The sequence below is a fragment of the Falco rusticolus genome, chromosome 6, assembly GCF_015220075.1.
Source record: "Falco rusticolus isolate bFalRus1 chromosome 6, bFalRus1.pri, whole genome shotgun sequence".
NCBI lineage: Eukaryota > Metazoa > Chordata > Aves > Falconiformes > Falconidae > Falco > Falco rusticolus.
The window spans coordinates 52162280-52183168 of record NC_051192.1 but is presented as its reverse complement, the minus strand read 5'-3'; the positions used below and the strand labels follow the sequence as shown (position 1 = coordinate 52183168).

At 41.1% G+C, this 20889-nt stretch overlaps 1 protein-coding gene across 2 annotated transcripts in view; it reads left to right on the top strand.

Moving 5' to 3' along the window:
- The window catches only part of RPS6KA2 (ribosomal protein S6 kinase A2), a 280073-nt gene that overhangs the window by 139970 nt on the left and 119214 nt on the right, over positions 1–20889 (top strand). The gene's annotated exons all lie outside the window — the stretch shown is intronic.

Sequence of the window (20889 nt, the reverse complement as noted above, 5' to 3'; positions counted from 1 at the left end):
TAAAGGACTATTCAAAGTTTTGTTGACCACTGGAAAAATTTAGTTTGTAGTGTTTTAGCCTCTGAAAACTACTTTCACATTAAAATATAGGTAGAGGAGCCAATCCCATTAAAGGGGATGCAAGATAAGTTTTCTATTCAGATATTGAGGTTTTCTCCCATTAAGTCAGGACCAGAAGCAACACTTGGATCTTGATTTACATCTGTACATGGGACTGGGAGAAAACAAAAAACAACAGTAAAACAATATTTAAGAAATGTAAACTATGAGGAAGGCTAATTGGGTTTTGGACCATGAGGTTTTTATTTGGGGAAGGGGATGTGCAGGAGGAGGAAGAAATGGTAGTTGACCCAGCAATGACCAAAAATAAGCTTGGTGGTGTCAGGTTAACCAAGTGTATTAGGAACAGCTGCTTTTCATGTGTACCAAACAGGATCCCTGACTATCAGCTATCGACTTTTCTAACAGGCATCTGGAGTTCCAGACGTGATACGCCAGCAGCCCGTTACTATTTTGAACAAGACCTCATATTTCTTCTTCTGAAGATATATGAGAAACTGCAGTTCTGGTGACCTCTAGCAGACCTGTATGACTTAAGCATCCAGGATCTCATTTCTTCCTTGATAATTGTTTTTCTGCTCCCTTGAAAATTGAAGGTATTAAGCTTGTTTCAATCTATGTGATAGTGGTACTCTCTACACTCTGCACTAGGAATCAGTGGTGTAGAGGCAGCCTGGCCTCTCATACAGTAGGAGTTTCTGGAGGATGGAAAGTGGAGGATTCCTTGCTCTGAGTTCTTCCCTGATAATCCCAATTAGTAATGAGGAACTTTGTGAAATGGAATTTGTGTATAAATTAGCAAATTTTTTTGGCATAGAGCATGTACGTCAGAGTAATACCAGAATACCAACCCCACCCCACCCCCCAAAAAAAACAACCAACCAAAACACCAAACAGTATTTATAGGAGCTAATTGTGTAAATACCTTTCCTATTCTGTGTTAGACTAATGAGAGAGGATGAAGGAGTTGCACTGAACAGGGAAACAGGAATAGCTTTCTGGCCATTGTCCCTCCTGAGGCAATCTGCAAGCTCCCTTCTGAGCCCCAGACCCTACTCAGAAAAAAAAAAATCATGTTGACTTTGGCACAGATGTGTGTCTGTAGCTCTGGGTATAACTTGTCCCTGACTGGCATAGAGAATTTGCATTCAATTTTTATGAACCCTCATAAGGCCATTGTTCTCCAGTTTCTGATTGATTGTCTTTATGTAATGAGGACGACTAATATAGGCTTGTCAGAGTGACTGAGGAAGGTCAGCTGTGACTGCTTCAGTTTAACACAAGCTGCTAAAGTTGCAGGGTAAATTATGTTTTGTTGCATGCAGTGGAAAGCACATTATTTAAGTGTTGGGGTTTTTTTAACTGTTACCTGAGGAATGTGCTTTCTCCCTCTAAATCTTACCGTATTGTACAATAATCTTAATCACAATTTAGCTCAAGTTGATTGATATCCTCTGGCCACGTCCCTCTGTCAGTTTTGGAAGGTTGATGTGGAGTAAATGCTTCCAAAAGTTCCTGATTAGGGGTGCTCTGGAGGAGGGGTGCCAGTTTTCAGAGAAGGTAATCGGTCTTAACTCAGACTGAACAGATTCATAAGAATTCAGCATCTCAGAAAGCCGAGCTCACGTGCTTTGGTGTGGGCATCAGGTACTATTTATTACTTGTGCTGCCATAGAGTAGGGCTAGGAAGGTGAGAGACTGTAGACTCTGCAATAAAATCTTCTTAAGGCCTGCAACTTAACTTTGTACAATCCCCAGCTCGGCTGCATTACACTCGTTACTGGGTCATGCTGAAGGGTGTGCTGATGTGGGCATGACTGATGTCTGAATCACCTGTCTGGACTTCTGGAATAAAAAAAATTCCTCGCTTCTTCCAGACAGCCTCTGCCACAGACCCCGAGCCCACTGCATTAACCCTCCACAAAACCAAAACACAGAGAGGATGGTTCTGCAGAGAGGTGAAGTAGTCCTGGGTGCACCTTTGCCCCTAAGCAGGAGTAGCAGGAGGAGGTACTGGCTGCAGTAAGCTCAGATAAGATTCCCAAAAGTATTTTCCTGGAGTCCTTTCTGTCACTCCCCCCCCTGCCCTCCCCAGCCCCCATACACAGTTCAGAGGTCCCCACACCAGCCTTAGAGCCTCCCAACACTTCCACCCATTCTGGAGTTACCCACTGATCCTAGCACAGACCTATTCATACCCCTTACTCCTCCCCAAATACGCTTCCACTTGAGCCCCACACACCACCAACCATCGTTGTAGATCCCTTCCAGGTGTTTCTACTCCCTATTTTCTCTCCCAGTCCCAAATCCCTGCCCACCTGCACCATCTTGCCAATGCCAAGCTTTGTCTTGGTTTTCCTCTCCAACCTCACCTTTAGGTCCCTAGGGTCCTACACCTGCCTTACCCCTTCTGTTTCTTTGCCCCTGCTACTGTCTTTTTGGTGGCCACTGCTGCTGCCCTGTATGTCAGACCTGTGAGAGGCCACCTCTGCTCTGGGCTCCCATTTCAGAAGAAACCTAGTCTCCTGCAGTGAGGCTGTAAAAAGCCCAAGCTCCAGCTACACACACCAAAATCATACAAGATAGAAGGCAAAAGACTCAGAGGTTTCCTTCTTTTTCCATTTTCTCTGCTCCCTGTTCAATGTCCACCTCAAAGAAGCTTGTCTGGTGGGCCAGTTGTCACCTTGGAAAAGGTGGTTCAGTTCTTGAGTCTCTACAGCTGTCCTAGGTTTAGCTTGTCTCTGTTTTGCTGCTGGATGCTGGGACCCGGCACCTAAGCTGCTGGTCCTCATGACACAATGTCTCATCTTAGTCCACTGCTTATGTTGGTTGCTCAACATTGTCCCTTTTAGTGCTCTCCACTTTTCTTTATAGCCCGAGCTTCTCGACTTCAGCCTTAGTCTGTCTGTCCGCTGGGCAAAGCCACCCCTGGGACAGCATAAGAGCCACACAGTCCTCTTTGTCTTAAAGGGAAGGGAGTCTTCCTAACTGAAGGGCTTTTTCATTCCCTTGAGAAAAGGACTCTTGGAGTCAGCTTTGCCCGGCAGTTCTTCACATGGAGAGTGAAAACAGTAGTTGCTCAGCATGGAGTGTAGGTGCAGAAGGGTTTGTCTTTTCTGAATGTGACTATAAGTGTCATAGTTTTCTGGGCTTTACCACTTAGCTGATTTGAGAAGAAAATGTCCCCACGTGTAGCAAAAAATACTGTCCCATTGCAAGCAGTTCCTCTTCTCCAACAGTTGCTAAGTAGATTTGCCTCTCCCAGCACATAGGAATGGATTGCATTGCCTTCTCCAGTGTCAGGCTGCTAGGCTGGTAATTATAATAGCTCGATCTGTGTATATTTACATATATAGTTCTGAGGGTATTTGTGGTGATCTGACTTTTCAGCCCTCAAGGCAGAGAAACTGGAAAACCATTCATGGAAGTCTTGTCAAGGAAAGAGGCTTTTTGAAGTGAATGAAGAGAGAGTTCCTGGTGAGGGACATGTTATTGCCTCGTTTTTATAGCTGAACAGGTTTTAATTCTGTTGTTGTGTGAATTACTATTATAATCTGAGAAGCAGCTAACAGCATTTTTTGCAAGAACGTTAGTACTGGTTGTGTATTTTCTATATGCTGTGCTATTAAAATAAATAGCCATTGTATGAAGTTGGATCAAACATTTTCCTGCTTATAAATTCTGATGGCCAAGTCATGCTGCAAAAGACCTTGCTACCCGTCTCCACAAATATGCTGAAAATACTTCCTGTAACTGAGGCTTTTGCATCCAGACAAGTGGCACTTTAGTGGGGTGAGATTCACTGATTACAGCTGTTTGGTCAGACTTGTGTGTGCTGCGTGGCTGGGGTCATGTCCGCAAAAGGGGGCAGAGCTTCAGTAAAGGTTCTGAGGGTTTCCTCAACATGCTGACTGTGGGACAGGTGGGTTCTAGGGTGGGTATTGTGGAGAAAGGTGGCACTCAAACCATTCTTTGTCTTTGCCTGTTCCCAGAGGATTTAGCTTTATTGCTGTGTTGAATGGTAACTGGTCCCCCAGGGTTTGGTGGAAAAAGGTTCTGGGGACCTTTTTGGACTGTTTGTACAGCATGGCTGCGTCTTGTGGTGGTACCTGGTGACCATGGCATTTCCATCTGGACTATTTCTCTATCGTTATAGAAAGTTTCAGTTGCAGACATTTTCACATAGGTGAAATAAAATGTATAAAAATTAATCATAAGACAAGTATTGACTTTGAATTAAACTTCTGTTAAAATAATGGCATTGATAAATCCGTGGATTGCTGCTTGCAAACACAGCTCTGAGTCTGCCTGGATTTAAGTACAGTTGCATAATCTAAGGGAGCACTGTGTTAATTTTAGGATGAGAGGTGATGATTTTTGTGCTGCGCTCCTATACCCTGTAAATCACGTATGAAATTGTGAAGATAAATGTTAAGAGCGAAACACTCTCACCAACAGGTAAGAGGTTATTGTATGGAAACTGGTGGAGTTTAGACAGTGGGTTCTGATTCCTGTGTTTGTTGCTGTTACAGTTTGAAGGGACCCATACTGAGAATATACGTAATATATTCCTGCTACAAGGCCTTTTTACATTGCCAGGGTGACATGAAGAAAGGAGTGATGTAGTATGAACTGCGAAATAGAAATATCCTTGTAGACATTGATTTTCATTTATACTCAGATGGCCAAGAAAAAAATCAAAGTACCATCAAAAATGACACTTAATGCAGCCGAGGAGTTGAGAAGCTGACACTGGGAAAGGGAGAGCAAAATTTATGAAAAAAGTCCCTTTGCCTATAGCACTGCCCTCAATATCACCTCCATTCCGGCCTGTGACCTTGTCTGGCCTCAGAGCTGGCTTCAGTATAAATGCTGTATTTTCAGCATTATTCCACACTAGGCATCTTTTTGTTTTATTTTATATTTCTTCTGTCTAACAGCAAATTTAGTCATAAATCTGTGTGAGAAATTTATTTTTAAGTTGTCTTTAAAAAATAAGTGTTCCTATTTGGTATTGTTGCATTCCTCCGTGCTGCCATCTGTAGCTTTTCTGTGCTGGCAGAATAGAAGCTAGCTGGAAAATCTGATTTAGGATTAGGGTCAGTCTCTAGCTAAATTTGACGTGGATGCCATGGAACACTTAAGGATTCATTGCTAATAAGCAATTTTATCATTCATCTTCACGGAATCAGGGTGAACATTGTCTATTAGAGGATGAATTTATTATTTCAGCTAAAGAATTTACTAATACAAACTTTGAAACAGAAATTAAAGCATGTTTTATGCATCATGTATTTCTACAGAAATTTAAGAATTTTGCTAATAAACCCAGTAATTACAACATTCACAAAGAAAAAAGTTTATCAACAGGTTGATATGAGGTATGATTGTTTTTGTAGCTTTGCATACCCATTTTAAAGGGTATGACTAATGTAATAGTTGTAGCAAATGGATAAGAACATTTTTGTTGGAAAAAGGTGCATATAGTTCATTTGGGCATTCTGTACATTGCTGAATTGGTTGACTTGTTTCTTAATTTTGAGTGCTACTATTAAAGTTATATTAATATAATTTTATTCAAGCTAGCCTCTAGCTTTCAATAGCAGTTACGTGATTTATTTCAATATAATCATTTACTCTTTAAAATCCCAGTAATTCCTGTAATAATATGAATTTATATTTCAATTTCTCTTTCTTTTCAGAAATCAAATTTGATAGAATTGAATTTGGTTTTGCTTCAAAAATTTTGCAGGTAGTTTTCTCTTGTCTTCTCTTAAAGGTCAGGCATTTCATTTCTTTAGTTTCGGTGTTCGAAAGTCAGAAATTCTAGTCCCTGTGAAACACTTCAGACTTGTCTGCCACAGTCAGGTGCACAGCCTCAGCAGACAGGTGGGTTGTAGGAAGTGGGACGAGCATTGCACGTGTGCTCAAGGGCAGCAGCAGGTCTGCTGCCTTCCCTGCTACGCCTCTGAGACGAGATCTGGTATGTGTAACACGGGGCTACACCAGGAGACAAATTCTTACAGAAGTCGTTTGTGGCCAGTGAGTGCCCTGAGATGCTGCCGTACCAGGTGCTCATTGCAAAAAAGCAATTACTTACACCATGCATCCTTTGAACGTGGAGATATTTCACACTTATCTGTTTAGAAACCCTTTCAGCATAAGGCGCATCAAGTACCCTCTCCAATATTGTCTTGTCTTATCACCTGAAATCCGTGCATTTCAGAAAAGTGTTTTGCCGTTTGATGTGACTGCTTTGAGGCACAAAATGCATTTCTGTAGTGTAGGGTCTCTTCTGCACACACGGCTGTGTTGTGTTTGTAGGTGTACGTACCGTTCACAGTCACTCTAATAAAGTTAAGTGCCTTTGAAGTGCAAGAGGACTTTTTTAATGAGACTTAATCTTACTATGTGCTTTTATCTGATCCTATCATTGCTTGTTCCCTACATTGTAGGAGAAGAAAAGCTCCCTGAAATCTTGTTCCGAAGTATGAAATGGGTGTAAAATCTTTCTTTTTAACAGGAGGCTGGTGGGGACGGTTGGGGGTAGATCACAGACCAGAAGCACGGTGCACCAGTAAAGTCTTTTAGACAACATTTGGCTTTGGTTTGGGGTTTATTTGTTTGCTTTTCGCAAAGCTGCAAGCTTAGAAGATTTCAGTGATTTCTCTCGTTAATTATATTGCTAATCTCTGCCCTGTAAGTTAAAGCTCCAGTTCCTTTGAAGTTGTGACCCTCTTTTTGATTTATCCATAGAGCCTGTTAAGCATCTAACTATAGCAGTTTTTGTGTGTTATTGCTTTCTGCAGTTGTGCTCAAGCCTACAGGGCAAGAGAGGTATTACTCAGCAAGTGTCTGTGGCAACAGTGGGTTGTAATTGCTAATTAGGCAAATGTATAGTAATTTAGCAAGTGAGTTATTTTAGACATCCTTGATTTAATTATGTGCTATATGGATCTGAACAGCACATGAAGAACTGAAGAGGGAAAATGCATCACAAATTGTTCAGATTGCTTCATTAAAGCAAGAGTTTGGATTTTCCTTGGGATACAGCTTTAATAAACCAGTTTAAGTAGACTATTTCCTTTAGGAATTCAGGCATAAGTCACTTCCTGAAAAAATGTCATTAATTATTCACAGCAGGTCTCAGCCATTGCTGCACTTTGGTCCCTGCTCCACAGGGGAAGCTTACCTCCTGTCCAACTGTTTGTATTGCTAAAATTCCTGCAGTTTTTTTACAGGCATGGAGCACTGCAGATCTGCTGAAATGGTACATTATTATTTCCTCCTTACATGCACAGTCTGTGAAATACTTAGAATCTGCTCAAGTAGTGGGTGTGTTCTTTTCTTCCAAAATATATTCATGGTGTGTGGGGGGCCAGGAGGAGGAAGGAGCAGAGAGAAGTGGCACGATCCATTTCCAACTTAAAAACATTTTAAAATGTAGTGGGCTGGATACTCCACTCTGGCAAGTTTCTTTGCTTGATACAACATGGTATGTAGTGAACGTGCAAGACAAGTGGAAACCCTCATGGAAAACTTTTCCTTACTGGGGGCATTTCCATATACGTAGTGGTTTCTTCTAAAGAATATGCTCTTATAGAAGAGATGAGACAGAACATGCAGTGGAAGGGGATGATATTGCTCCTCAACTGGTGCTGCTCTCGTTTTTTGCCAAAAAGTGGTACTTCCAGCTCAGGAAACCACAAACAAACCTTTCTGCTTCTGAGTCTGCTGCTTGCTGTGTCAGAGTACAGCTTGGACAAAGGAAAACAGTGTGTTGTTACCTACAGAGATATTTTAAAAAGGCTGAATGTTTTTTAGCTGTAAGGATGCATGCAGAGATGATGGAGCTGCACCTGCCAACACAGCTGCATTAGGGCTTCTCACCTCACAGCGATGTCCTCCGACTCTGCTGGCAGTGTAGAATTGCTACCTGAATCTAGTGTATAAAACAGATGACGCTGTCACTTTTGTGGGCAAGAGGGAAATCAAAGCAGACTTGAGATGGAGAGCCATGTCTCTTTCTCAGCACGATGTCCCGCACTTCAGGTGTCCTTTAGGGAGGTCCAGATTGCTAGGTGATGCAGGGATTCTGCTCTGGGCAGGAAAGGTAAAACTGACAACAGCTTTTTGATCTTAAGTTGCAATAAGGTAACAATACTTTGTGTTACTAGTTTTCTGTTCCATGTGGGTCCTATAATAATTTGTTATCAATTATTGATTGCAGGAATCGGTTATTCCAGAGTTACATTCCCTTCGCCTTTCAGAGAGTATACACCCTTCTCTGCCTGACGTTTCATCCTTATTCATGAGCAGCATTAATGAAGCAGGTGTACAATGTAATTCTCTTCACATAAGCTTAGTATCCATAGTTCATGCCACTGAGGAAAAGGCATTGAGATAGACTGCTGAAAACTAAATCTGTTCTTTCTGCTTCTGGAAACCGTAAAGATGTTCAAATATTAAAGAGAAGAACCTGACTTCTTCAGGTTGTAGCAGTTAAGTAGTGGCAGCAATCAACCCTGAGAAGCAAGTAATTTACACAATAATTAGCAATCAATTGTTTTTATATGGAAATCAAAGGTTGACAGCCTTTCTCAAGCACTGAATGACTTGAAACTTGCTTCCAAATCCAGCTGTGTCTTCCATGTCCCAGCTTCAGTCGGGTAAAATTTGCCGTAGCGGGTTTACTGCCAGACACAGCAGCACGTCTTTATTAGCAGCAGGGCTGCCCATCGGCTTCTCCTCATTCACAGTGTTTTCAATCATAGTTTTTTTTATGCTTCAACTTTCTGCACTCTGTTCATTACTGCCTGACAGCGTTTGTCTGCCTTTCTGGAAGGTGACAGGTAGATGGCTGGGGTTAGTTCAGGGTATGTACCAGGCTACTTTAGCAATACTACACTAGGATTTTGAAAAGCATTTCAGTACTCAGAGAATGGGAACTGAACTTTTTCAAATATCAATGCACTCGTGTGAAGTAAGCTAAAGTAAAATGCTGTTTAATGATTCATAATTGCCAAGAGGCTGTGATATTAATATGTAGCCAGTTACATATTGTTTAAATGTGCATGATTGGGTATAACGGGAAATAAAAAAGCTGGGTGCCTAGTAACAAAGCTTCATCCAACCTGTTCTGGATAAATTTGGGTCATATTTAGTTTAGATTGACTTCCAGAATGATGTCTCTTGGAGAGTTTCCAAAAGATAATCAATATATATGCTGTGATAAACAGACTATTTTTAAAATGTGCGTGACCATTTTCCAGTTTTAGATCGGTCATGATAGGCAGATTAGCAGCTCCCAGTGAACTCCAGAGTAAGGTAAATGATTCAGCACAATGGTGGGGTCAAATTCTTATAGTCAGTGGCCTGGCAAAATACTAACAAGTTGCCCAGAATGTTTGCTGGGAATAAGCAAGAAGTTCTCCAACCCCACAGGTTCCTCACAGGGACCTTCTCCCTTTCTGCTCCCCTCAGCTGCCCTCTGATGGGTAGTCTGAGTAGAATTTTGCCTAGGGACATATGATGAATATAAACACAGAAAACTAATAGTCACTAGTTACATCAAACATGAGTGGAATTTTCCAGCATCGTTATTACTTACTGTATGTATCACCAAAATGAACAGCATATCTGGCCAGAAGCCATGGTCCTCCACTCTGGTGCTCCACAGGGGACAGAAGATGACCTTGCCCAGGGATCTTGCCAGAACGCACAAGACAGAGGAAAACAAGACAGACACAGCGGCAGAGAGGGGAGTACAAGCAAACTATGAGATAAAACTGAGCAAATTGTAAAGCAACATGCTCAGCAGCCAGTAACCCCAGTGATGGACAGTTTTGTTTTCCTTTTTTTTTCTTATGAAATAGGTGTTTGACATACTCCTTATTTTTTACTATGTGCAATGTTAATCCTGTCAGTAATTCATCCTCTATGTCAGTTCCTACTAAATCTTGACACTTTTCCAGAATTCCACGCACAAGACACAAAAATGGAAATATTAGACCGGATGTGGGGAAAACTTGCATACTTGACCTTAAGATAATGAATAAGAAGATGAAAAACTCAGTAAAAAAGGACATCTGTTAGGTTTGGGTAGTTTTCTCAGGAAAGGGTAGATGGTCAGGAACAGGGAAACATGTTTTCTTCTGCACCCTCTGAATCCTAACACTGTTCTCATCAGTGGCTTGCTTGAATAGTTTGACATGTTAATGCTGTGTGTGATGCTATTGAGGGCTGCCACAGTTGCAGGAAATCTTCAGGACCGTTCTTTGCAAGTGATGTTCCTTCAGTCTTAGCAACTTTTGAAAGTCACCTAACATTTATGACAGCATGTAAGCAATCTTGGTTGTAAATATTAAGAACAAAGTCTGAGGATATTTAAGGAATTTCCTCTGGGAAGGGTTAGCTGCTTACTCTGGAATGTTTTATGCCAACACTTACGGATGAAAAATGAGGCCAAGGACTGCAAATGGTTAAGAGGCGTGTTACAGATCTAAAAAGCTAAGAGTTCCCTTCTTCTTAGTTGTACCCATGATGAAAACAGATTCAGATGTTAATATTTTTATTGTTTTACTATGAGGAATCTAGTGGATCTTCATATTTTTTTAATGTATTTCTGGAATGTGCAGTAGGAATTTTCAGCAGAAAATTTCATTTCATGTTAGAAATTAGTGACCCATATGAATGATCCCCACATATAACACTGTGAATTTTATATGTCAGATTCCATTTCAAAAATTACAGTTGCAATTAGAAATTCTTATTCAATATATATTTGAGATTGGATGGAATTTTAAGTTAAAAGATACTTTGCAAGATCCTAAGGGCACTTGATACTGAACTAATAGATACTGTTAGGAAAACCATAGCTTCCAGTTCTGAGGAAGTAATCCAAAAAGATTATAGTCTTCTAAAAATGAGAAACAAAACATGCTCATAGCTTTCAGCTTCTAACGCTGATGGGTACTCAATGTGCAGGTGTGATTAGCAGCATAATAAAAGTCCATTTTCTCTGTAAGAAGAAAAAGACAGTTACTTTGCCCTTGATGATTATGCTGCTAGATGTGAGTAATCTTTAGGGCTTTGTCAAATATATGAGCAATCATCTGAAGTAACTGCATAGAGCTTTTAAAAGACAGTAGATTTTTTTTTTAATTAGTCATTTTTTTTTCTTTTCTTTTGGTCTGAAATTCAGTTCCCTATAGAGAACGCTAATATGAATTTGGCATTCGTGTGTTATTTAAATGTTACTTTACAGAAAAGTTACCAAAATCTTTAATTCTGCTGGGAGTAAAGATGGATCAGTTTGCAAGTGATTGACTACAACAGATAATACCAAAGTACTACAGCATTGTGAACTTTTTATAACTATACTTGTAGCAAAATGAAGAAGATTGTATTCTTCAGATGTGTGATATACCTTGCTGTCTGCTTGTATATTATTTTCTGCACATTATATTATTCAGGAGAAGTAAAAATCTCAATTAATACTTCAGGACCACTACTGCATAGAAATGTGTTGTGCTGCATGCCTCCTTATAGCAAAGTTATAAGTTAACAAAGTTAACTTTCCCCTGTTCTCAGAGGGATCTGAACCACACATTGACTATGACTGAGAGTTGAAGACTTCCACTGGAGAATGTACCATAGGTACACTTTGCACTGGCCTTGACATCGATTTTGGAAGGTGGAACTTTCCCTGGGAAAGATATTATGGGTGCTTCTGAAATTGGCAGTATTCCCACAGCTCTGCTGATTGACAGCTTAATTACCTGGAACTGGAGTTATCCTGTGTTGAGGAAAAGGGGGAATGACAGCACTTTGGGAGTTGAAAGCTCTTCTTCATGGCAAATCGTAGCAGGAGGAGAAGTCGAGTTGCTGCTGTGGGATGTGCTATAGTACCATGGCAAGAGCACCCACTAACCCAGGCTCAGCCACAAGCTCCCCAGCCCAGACTGCCGTAACAGTAATGGGCTGCACATGGCCACCCAACTTTCTTGAAGGGAAAATCAAACAAGAATAAGCAAAAAAGATGGAAGAAATATGTTTAGAATTAATTTGCTTCAGGAGGTTTCAAGGGCTGGTGAATTACTTTTGGCATGAACCTTTTTTTCAAAGCACCTCCACATCTGTGAGCTTCTCTGGTTCTTTTCCCCCATGGCCGGAGGCCTGTGGCCCACAGCCCTCGAGGCAGTAAGGGGCACCGTTACTAAGGGTGAGCAACTCCATGTTGCAAAGTCAACAGGATAGCTGCAGTCACAGGATTCTGTGGTGAGTGCAAGCAGTAGAACATCTGCTTGCCGTCTCCTCAGTCTCCAGGATGGTCTGGAAAACAGTGGGTGTGTGAAATGCATGGATGTGTTCATCTTTGGTTTCTGGAGTCCTTGAAGGTCAGGGACAGGGCAGATTTACCTCCAGCTGAGGAACCAGAAGAAGGTGCGGTGATCAGAGAGACAGAGATTTTAACTCCTGCAGAGGGTGCTACAATGAGCTGACAGAAAATGCATGGAAGCCATTGATCGACTTCAGCTGGCCTCAGGTCAGGCCGTAATTCCCTGGCAGTGCTGGGATTTTTTTGTTGTGGTGAGCCTGTGCTGTGGTAAGCTGGGCCACGGAGGACCTGACTCTTGTGGCCCGGCTAGAGGGGACAGGGGTGGGAGGCCGGTGTGTGCCCGGCACAGCCTGCTCCCCTGGGCTCCCATGGCGAGGCAGCCCCTGCTCGTCCCTGTCCCCCCGTTCACCACCACAATGGCGAGGCGCTCAGGGGCTTTACCCAGCAGCACAAGCTTTGTTTGCTTCACGTTCCTGTCAAAATGCAAGTCCTGACTTTATTTACTTTGGGATTGCATAACCTTAATTTTGTTCTTTTCGCAGTGCAGCACCTTAGGCTGGGAGAGGCGGTGTCCTTAGCTGCCTTTATACAGGGGTTTTATGGCACTGCTTTATATAAGCCACTTAACGCCTTTTTTCGTGGTGGTGTTGCCAGATGGCACCTCTGGTACATATTTGCCCTTTACAGATCACTTAGCTTTTCTTGACCGGAGCTCTGCCTCTCTGCTGTACCAGCAGGGCTTGGCCCTGCCCAAGAGGGCGCGAACTGCTCAGAAATGGATGTTCCGCTCAACCAAAGACAAGGGAGCAGAGCATGGTCCCACCATCCCCAGCAGTCATTCCATAGCTCCAAGTAGCTTATTCAGCTGGGGATCTGCTCCACGCTCTCACAGTAAGTCCTGGGAAGAAAGGAGAGCACCTTTACTTTCTGCAGTGGCTATCGACCTCGCATCAGTTCCATGGGAAAAACCCAGTATATGAGTTTATGGGTGCAGCAACTCTTGAAAACAGTGTGCCACATTGTGGTCAGTGTGTTTCCTTTATTTTAAATAGGTACATTGGCATATCCAAGCTGCTGTCGCAAAATTTTCCAAAAATTTGAAGTTTACTGAGGTCTAAGGTTTCCCTTTCTAGAGTCATCACTGACTGCAGGGTTCCTCATCTGGTCGGTGCCTGCATGTAAGGTTGCAGAGTGAACACCCTTGTTCCCAGGACAAGCGTTCAGTCACCAGCTCGATCTAGATGAGACTTCAGTGAGACCTCGGGTGTCTCCGGCAGCATGACCAGTCTGGTCCCTGGCAGGGCAAGTGGTTCAGTCCAGGCTTATTTTTCTAATTTGGGAGTTAATTGGTCTGTCCTGTGCTGTTCCCCATGTAAAGAGAGGTGCTATGAAATTATGTCATTTGAGGTAACAAGTGATATGGAAGATTTTTGTGCATGTGTGTGCCTTCCATCTCAGCCTTACCCACACCTTCTGTTACTGTGATAAGTTTACTGCTACAATACGAAATTTAAATTACAGCTATCTAGCTAACATGATTTTCCATGCAGACATTTTTATGTAACGAGTTTTTTTTTTAAGTCACCAAGTCATAAGATTTATAACAGTTTTCGAAAGTTCCTTCAATTTTATAAACATTTCCCCAGAATTTTTGCTTGAAAAATATATCATGCTTTTTGTATGTAGTTTTTCAGTTTTTGTCTTGAAATGGTTTTGAAAAGCAATGTATTAATTTTTTTCAACTTACCTTCAAACTAAGATGAAAATTTAATTTTAAAAAATGAAGGAAAATGAGTTTTTCCAGCATCTTCTAAAGACCTATTATAAAAACCCAGCTCAAAAACTGTTCTCAAAACATGCTCAATTAAAAGAAAATCCAGTTCTAGCTTTATATATGTGTTTATCTCAAGTGAACTTTTTAACAAAATCCAAGATAGTTAATTAAAATTTCCAGCAGATTGTTAGTTGACTACAGTAGTCTTTCCAATAAGTAGATTCTTCAAATTAAAAGCAAAGCAAGATGAAGTCTATTAGAGGTTAAAAAATGTTCTTACATTAAGTTGAGCTGATGTTCTTCGAGAAAGCATGTCTTTATTTTAGCGTTATCCAAGTAACTGAGATAACTGGCTGCCTCTGGTTCCAATATTAAGCATGTGTATGCTATTGTATGTGCAAGTAGTCCCAAAAGCTCATGAAGAGGTAATTGTCAGTGAGAGCTGAAGCTGTTACTGGCTCAATGTTTTTGGTTTTCTTTCCCTCGTGCTAAGTAGTCTCTTATTCTAGAATCGATTAATCACTAGAAGCACAACACAGTCTTCATTTAGCAACCCTGCAAACACCAATTTCACTGTTTATTTCCTGAAATACTGGAATTGATGTTTTTTTGGAAATAGAGAAACCTGTTTCACTGTGGGTTCTACTTAGAAGATTAAAATACTCTTTCTGTGCAAATACAGTCTACCTCTAGGATTATTGTAATTGATAGCTCTGTCTGTTGGATTTGTGGAGATAGCTATTTTCAGAATGTCTGCAGGTAATGACTGTTCTCTGACTTGTTAATCTCTTCTCTTCTAATTATCCGAGTGGATGTTGCTTAACCCATGAAATGGCTAGGACCAGTAAGATCTGAGAGACCAATAAAGCATGTAAGTCAGGGGGAAAGCTTTAACAAAAAGTTGGGGAAGGGACAGTCAGTTAGCAAGAGAGATGAAGGCATGATGAAGACCGTGAAACTAAAAATAAATTTTGAAATTGTATTTTTCAAAACTTTCTGGAATGGCAGACTTTGGGTTTGGGTGAGTACTGGCAGTAGTTTCTGAACACAGAAAGGGTTGTCCACCTGTATAGTGGTCTGAAGCGAGCACGCCTCTTCATGCTGCTTCTGTGACCTGTGCAAATGATGAATTTCCAAAAGCTGGGTACCTGCAACTCGTCAGGGCTCTTGGGACCTCTGGAAAAAGAGAATTTGGGGTTTCTCCAGAGCAGCATGTTGGGCACGCACTGATAACAGTGGAAAAGGGACTGGGGAGCAGGCAGTTGAATCCTGCAGCAGTTCCTCTAATGACCTGCTGTTTGACCTTTTGGAAAGCAGAATATTGTTTGAGTGCAGAGTAGGTAACCCCCCTCCAACACACATTTGGTACTTATCCCTCCTAGTGAGCATACGCTGAAGATCTGTACAATCTAATGGGGCTGACCTCTCATTGTGGCGTTTCAAGGGATCTGTGCCTGCAAGGGCAGGGTCAAGGTTACTCCTGCCTTACACAAAGAGGAGCTGTATTGAAATGTCCCAGGCAGCCCTGTGCATGCGGACCTGAGCACTGCATTGCCAGCTCTGGTGACATGAGTAATCAAACCTGAGAGCTATATACCTCACATTGCCATACAGTTCTGCAAGCATTAGCATGCTCTAGACTGCACGGTGTTTTGAGATGGGCCATTTAATTTCCATTAAACTAAAAACAGCTTTCAGTGTACTGTGTGCGTATGAACCTGAAGTAAAACATTAATACCTGCTGTTACAAACTCTGGAGATTTAGAAACATGAGTTGTACAGACCATTAAATTCAAACTTAGCAATTACATCAGCGTTGTCTTGTGATAGGGCTGGGGAATCAGGAAATGTGGGCTTTATTCCTGGTCCTGTCAAATTCACTGTGTGACCATAGGCAAGCAGCTTAACCTCACAGCATCCAAGGTTAATCGTTACCCAACTTGCAGAGTTTTCTGAGACTAGATTAATGTTTCCGTTGTTACTCTGACATCCTGCAATGGATGGTGTTCACAGTGCGTATGCTGTTGATAATAACAACACATTAAAATGAAATGTAGATTACTCTTTTTTTTTTTTTATTTGTTATAGGTTAAAAAATGCAGAAGTTACAGCCTGTGTGTTTTGGCATAGTATTTGATAGAAATAGTTACACATAATCAAGCAAGTCAATTTATGTAAGAATTAATTTTTTTGTTTTTAGACATGAGATTAATCCTAGGTTTTTGATGACCCAAACTAGGTCAGCAGTGCAGTCACTTCAGCAGTGCAGGAATACAGAAACTCTCCAATGGAAAATTATAGCAATGGGTTCCCCGAGGAAAGAAATGTACAAAGCAGCCCTTTCTAACAGCAGTCAAAAGGAAAGCATCAATTTTTCATTGCTTTATAGACGCAGCTACAAATTGCAAAACTCATCTTCTTTCAAAGTGGTTTTGGGGCCTTTGGCGTTAGTGGCCAGTGGAGTAAACCCTGTATTTGGATTGCTGAAATGTTTTTCAATGTTAGCAGAAACTCTGAAGAGAATTTAATTTACCCTTCACAGAGAGGGAAAGCAAAAATGAAGGGACATTGCAGTACTAATGCAATGCTGGGCTGTTCCTCAGGCAGTTACCCTATGGGTTTATAAGCAAAGGTTGTGTATTCACCTTCTGTAGTGAAGTAGTTTTGTTTGGCAAATAATTTTAACTGGATTACTAAAGGCTCTGAGTCTTTCGTAAACCAGGTGAACCATGCAGCTTCCCATTTCTCTTTCAGTTGAATTAGTTTTGAATTACTGGATTTGATAAAGCTCTATATTATCAAAAGATTTTTTTTTAGAGACTGCAACATCTGCTGGCATCCTGTGCAAGGAGCTTTGAAATCTGGATGAAACCCTAGATTTTCATAACCATTTTCTATATATCTGGGGTTTTTTTTGTTTAATTGATCATGCATTCAGATGTGTATCGCTTTAGGGAAAGTTACTTTACGTACTTATGACAGTTCCAGGGATCTTTTTTTTTAATCCAGTTTGTTTATGGTTGCTTTTTGTGTAGCATTATATTCTGGAAGTGAGCTCTTTCACACTGAGGAGTGCTGAGTTATAAAGCTAGATACTAAAGTAAGGGGATGAAGTTCTTCTGGCTGGGGTGGCGTATCAGGAGCACTCGGCATCCCCCTTGGCAGATACTCACATCAGGAATACGTGGTCCAGGTGCCACCTTCTGAATACAAAAAGAGTTGGTGGCATTTGTCTCTTCTCAGAGAAGACTTTAATTCTGAAGGGAGATAACCTGGTGGAATTCTGGGTTTTCTTCTACTCCCTTTTACAAAAATAGGTGAACTAATACAGCATTATCTGGTTGTTGTCTAGACTGATGCAGCCAAGCAGCAAGTAAAATAAAGGCCTAATTCTTCAAGCATTTGACTAACTTTGTCAATATACTGCAGTCACACTGCTGGAAGTCCACAATCAGGATCTAATAACTTACTCTTTTTCTCAAATAACTTTTAAAAACCCAAGTGAGCAGTGTGTTTTTCATTCTTGATTTTCTTCCATGAAATGATGCTCCTTATGTACTTTGATCTTGATCTAAAGTCTGTAGAAAGTCCTGTGGTGGTCTTTGAATCGAGCCAGTAATTTGTTAACAGGATGTTTCCATGTTCTTTTACTGCTTCAAACTTACCAAAACCAAGTTTAGAAACTCTCCATTTACAAAGGAGATGACAGCACTAGTTGATTAAAAGGGGCATAATTTGTTGCCCCACTTAATCTCATTTTGTTGATCAGCTGCAACAGTGATGCCCAATTCACTTTTTAAATGAATAAATTTGGCACATATGCCTGACAGTTCTTCCTCTTCTTGTACATCAGCAGCAGCCTCTAACTAGCTGGCATTCTGCCACCGTGAAAAGCAAGAGTTGTTTTCACTCAGTGTGCATCTTGTGTTCACCATCTGTATCCTCCGTTTTTAGGGCCTGATCCTGCAAAAGTATTACAAGAGCAGTTTCTTCTCAAACATCTAGTTACATTGCTGGTAATGGAGCCAAAAACAGAGATCAAAATTATGTCTATTAATAAAGTGAGGGTTTTTTCTAGATCTGGGCCCTATTTTCATAAGGTAAATCCTGCATATCTGTTATAAATCTTGTAATAGCCGCCATTTGTTAATAGTATTTATTGTATTTACAGCCATGTGCACACACGAAAAAAAGAGTATAGTATCAGATAAAAAAAGAGACAGCTGAAGGAAGGTAGGATACAAGCTGGTTACATGTTAAGTGGCATCTGTTCTGGTGTTTCTCTGCCCTGGCCAGGGAATGATTTTCCTGATGTTTAACCTGAATCTTTCATGTTGTGATTGGGTTTATTGCTCCTGACTTTATCCGTACTATAGTTGAGGTTTGGTGCATGTCTCCAGTCTCACATAGTTGGCTAATTAGTGTAGGCAGATACTGTAACAGGCTTTGTTTAGGGCTTGCAGTTTCCACACGTAGATTAGAAGCTGGGGAACAGCCCCAGTTTAGACCAGCAGTGTTACTGGTTTTTCCCTATGTGCCAGAGCAGGTTGGGAGGTAATTAAGAGACCAAGTCTGAGAACTGGTCACTGGTACCTGTCTGCAGTGTTCAAGTGGGTTACAAACCTGTTTGTTGCCGCCTTCTCAGGATTTCTGTGGCATTTATAATAGCCAAGGGATTACCCTGCAGTGTTGAACGGTTGTGCAGCTGCGGCAGGCTGGGAGGTTGTGACAGCTTTGTTCAGCGTGACTCTTCACAACCCAAACCCTTCCGTCGTCACTTTGAGGCCACGCTACTGGAACATGCCCCATGTTTTTTGCTTTACATCTCTTCCAGAACTGACTGCAAGTACAATATGTCCTGGCGCTTTTCTTTAATGCTGCTTCTCCGGGGTGGTATATGTTATGTGAGCTACAAACTCACTCGCCTGTGGCTCAGTTTCAAGTTGGGCTTTAAGGGACTGGTTACAACATCCTGAATGCAGAGCAGCTGGGAACATTCTCCAGTGTTGGGGAGCTTCTGAGGGGCCAAGGGGCAGCTGCTCTGCTCATCTCCCCATCATGTCCTTCATGATGCTGGTGTGGCCCCCAGGGACCTGCAGCTGCATCCCACCCCGGCTCCTACCCAGCCCAGACCTGATGCTCCTTTCAGCGCTCTCCCAGACTTAGCTGGCAACCCAGATTTTTGAGATGGGGTGAGTGGAAGGCAGGCAGGTTGTTTTCAGGTAGGGCAGGGAGGAAGCTGGTTTTCTTGTTTGTTGGTGAAGAAAATACTGCAAGGGCTTATGTGCCTTTCGTTGGTGACTACTGAGGGAGAGGTGTTCAGTAGCTAACTTGGCTGATTGGCACTGTTTAGTGTGTGATGGCCTCCTTAGGCCTTTCAGTGAACTTTTACAAAAAAATAAAACTAATTTTCTTCTGATTATTCTCCAGATAAAACCCAGTATATACATGTATAGATTATTCTTTTTTTCTTCTTGTTAATAATTGGAAATAATGTTGTGCATTTCCTGTAATACTGTGTTTGATATATGTCACCCTGGGTCAACTTGCAGCCTGTGTATAAAAGGCTTACCCTATTTTCAGTACTCTTAACTGTGAGAAAAATGGCTTAGATTGCTCTGCTCTCTGCAGTTCCAGGAATCTTAGTTATAAATGCACTTAATCAACCTCCAGTGTCCTTAAAACATACAGCTTGTTGACGTAAAAGTAGTTACAGAAATGAGGAGCTGATGTGAATCTTTACTTCTCTTTACTCTTACCTCCAAATGAAGACTATTTACACAGCAGTGTTATATGTCACCCAGCTTTACTACTTCATATAAATGGAAGTTTAGATACTGCAACTGTGCAGGGCTGTAATTCTGATGTTACTTTATTCTTCAGATGGATCCGGTAATGCAAACAGCTTAATGCAAACTCACTGATGACCTCCATGTGTATCTTCACAAACATAAGGAGTTTTATGAGGACTAAAGACTTTGATATTGCCCTGTACAAAAAAATTCAGTTATAAGGTCTGGATAAAGTTCAAGGATAGCAGATGTCAATTTACTCAGTCTTTGTGGGTAAAGAAACATCTTGAACAGTGAAACCCAATCAGAAAAGATACAGGCCAAAAATAATGTTTTTGTGAAAACTGAACACGTAACAAAGCAAACTGGAACTCTGCTTTGGCACAGCAGAACCCTGCTGTGTAATGGCAAAGAAAAGGAACAGTTTTAAATGTAAATAACTTTAAGAATACAAAATGCAAAATTTGTGACAAATTCGTAATCAGCTTTTCACTGTGTTTTATATTAAATGGGTTTTTTTGCTTACAGTATTGGCTTAAATTACAGAAACTTTTGGCTTCTTAGGAAAACTGTGGCATTGCTTATTGTTTATGACAGGACAAATGGGGAAAACAAATGAGCAACGAACGTGTCTTTGATTAAGCACTTCTTTGAAGTAAAACTTTACTGTGGTTTCAGCTTTCCTCTTTGGCTTTCACTTGTCATCTTCTGATTGTATTGTCTCGTTTTGCTCAGTCCATAATATTAATTTTAGCTTCCTGTTTTCACTGATTGATAGAATTGCTTCACTTACCATTTGGTTGTCTTTCTGCTTTTATTTATAAAACATGAATATAGTAACAAGTGGTGCAGATTTGGTTAGTTGGCTGGAGTTATAAAATAAGACTCAGTAAAAAGCCTATAATCTATTGCAGATATTGCCT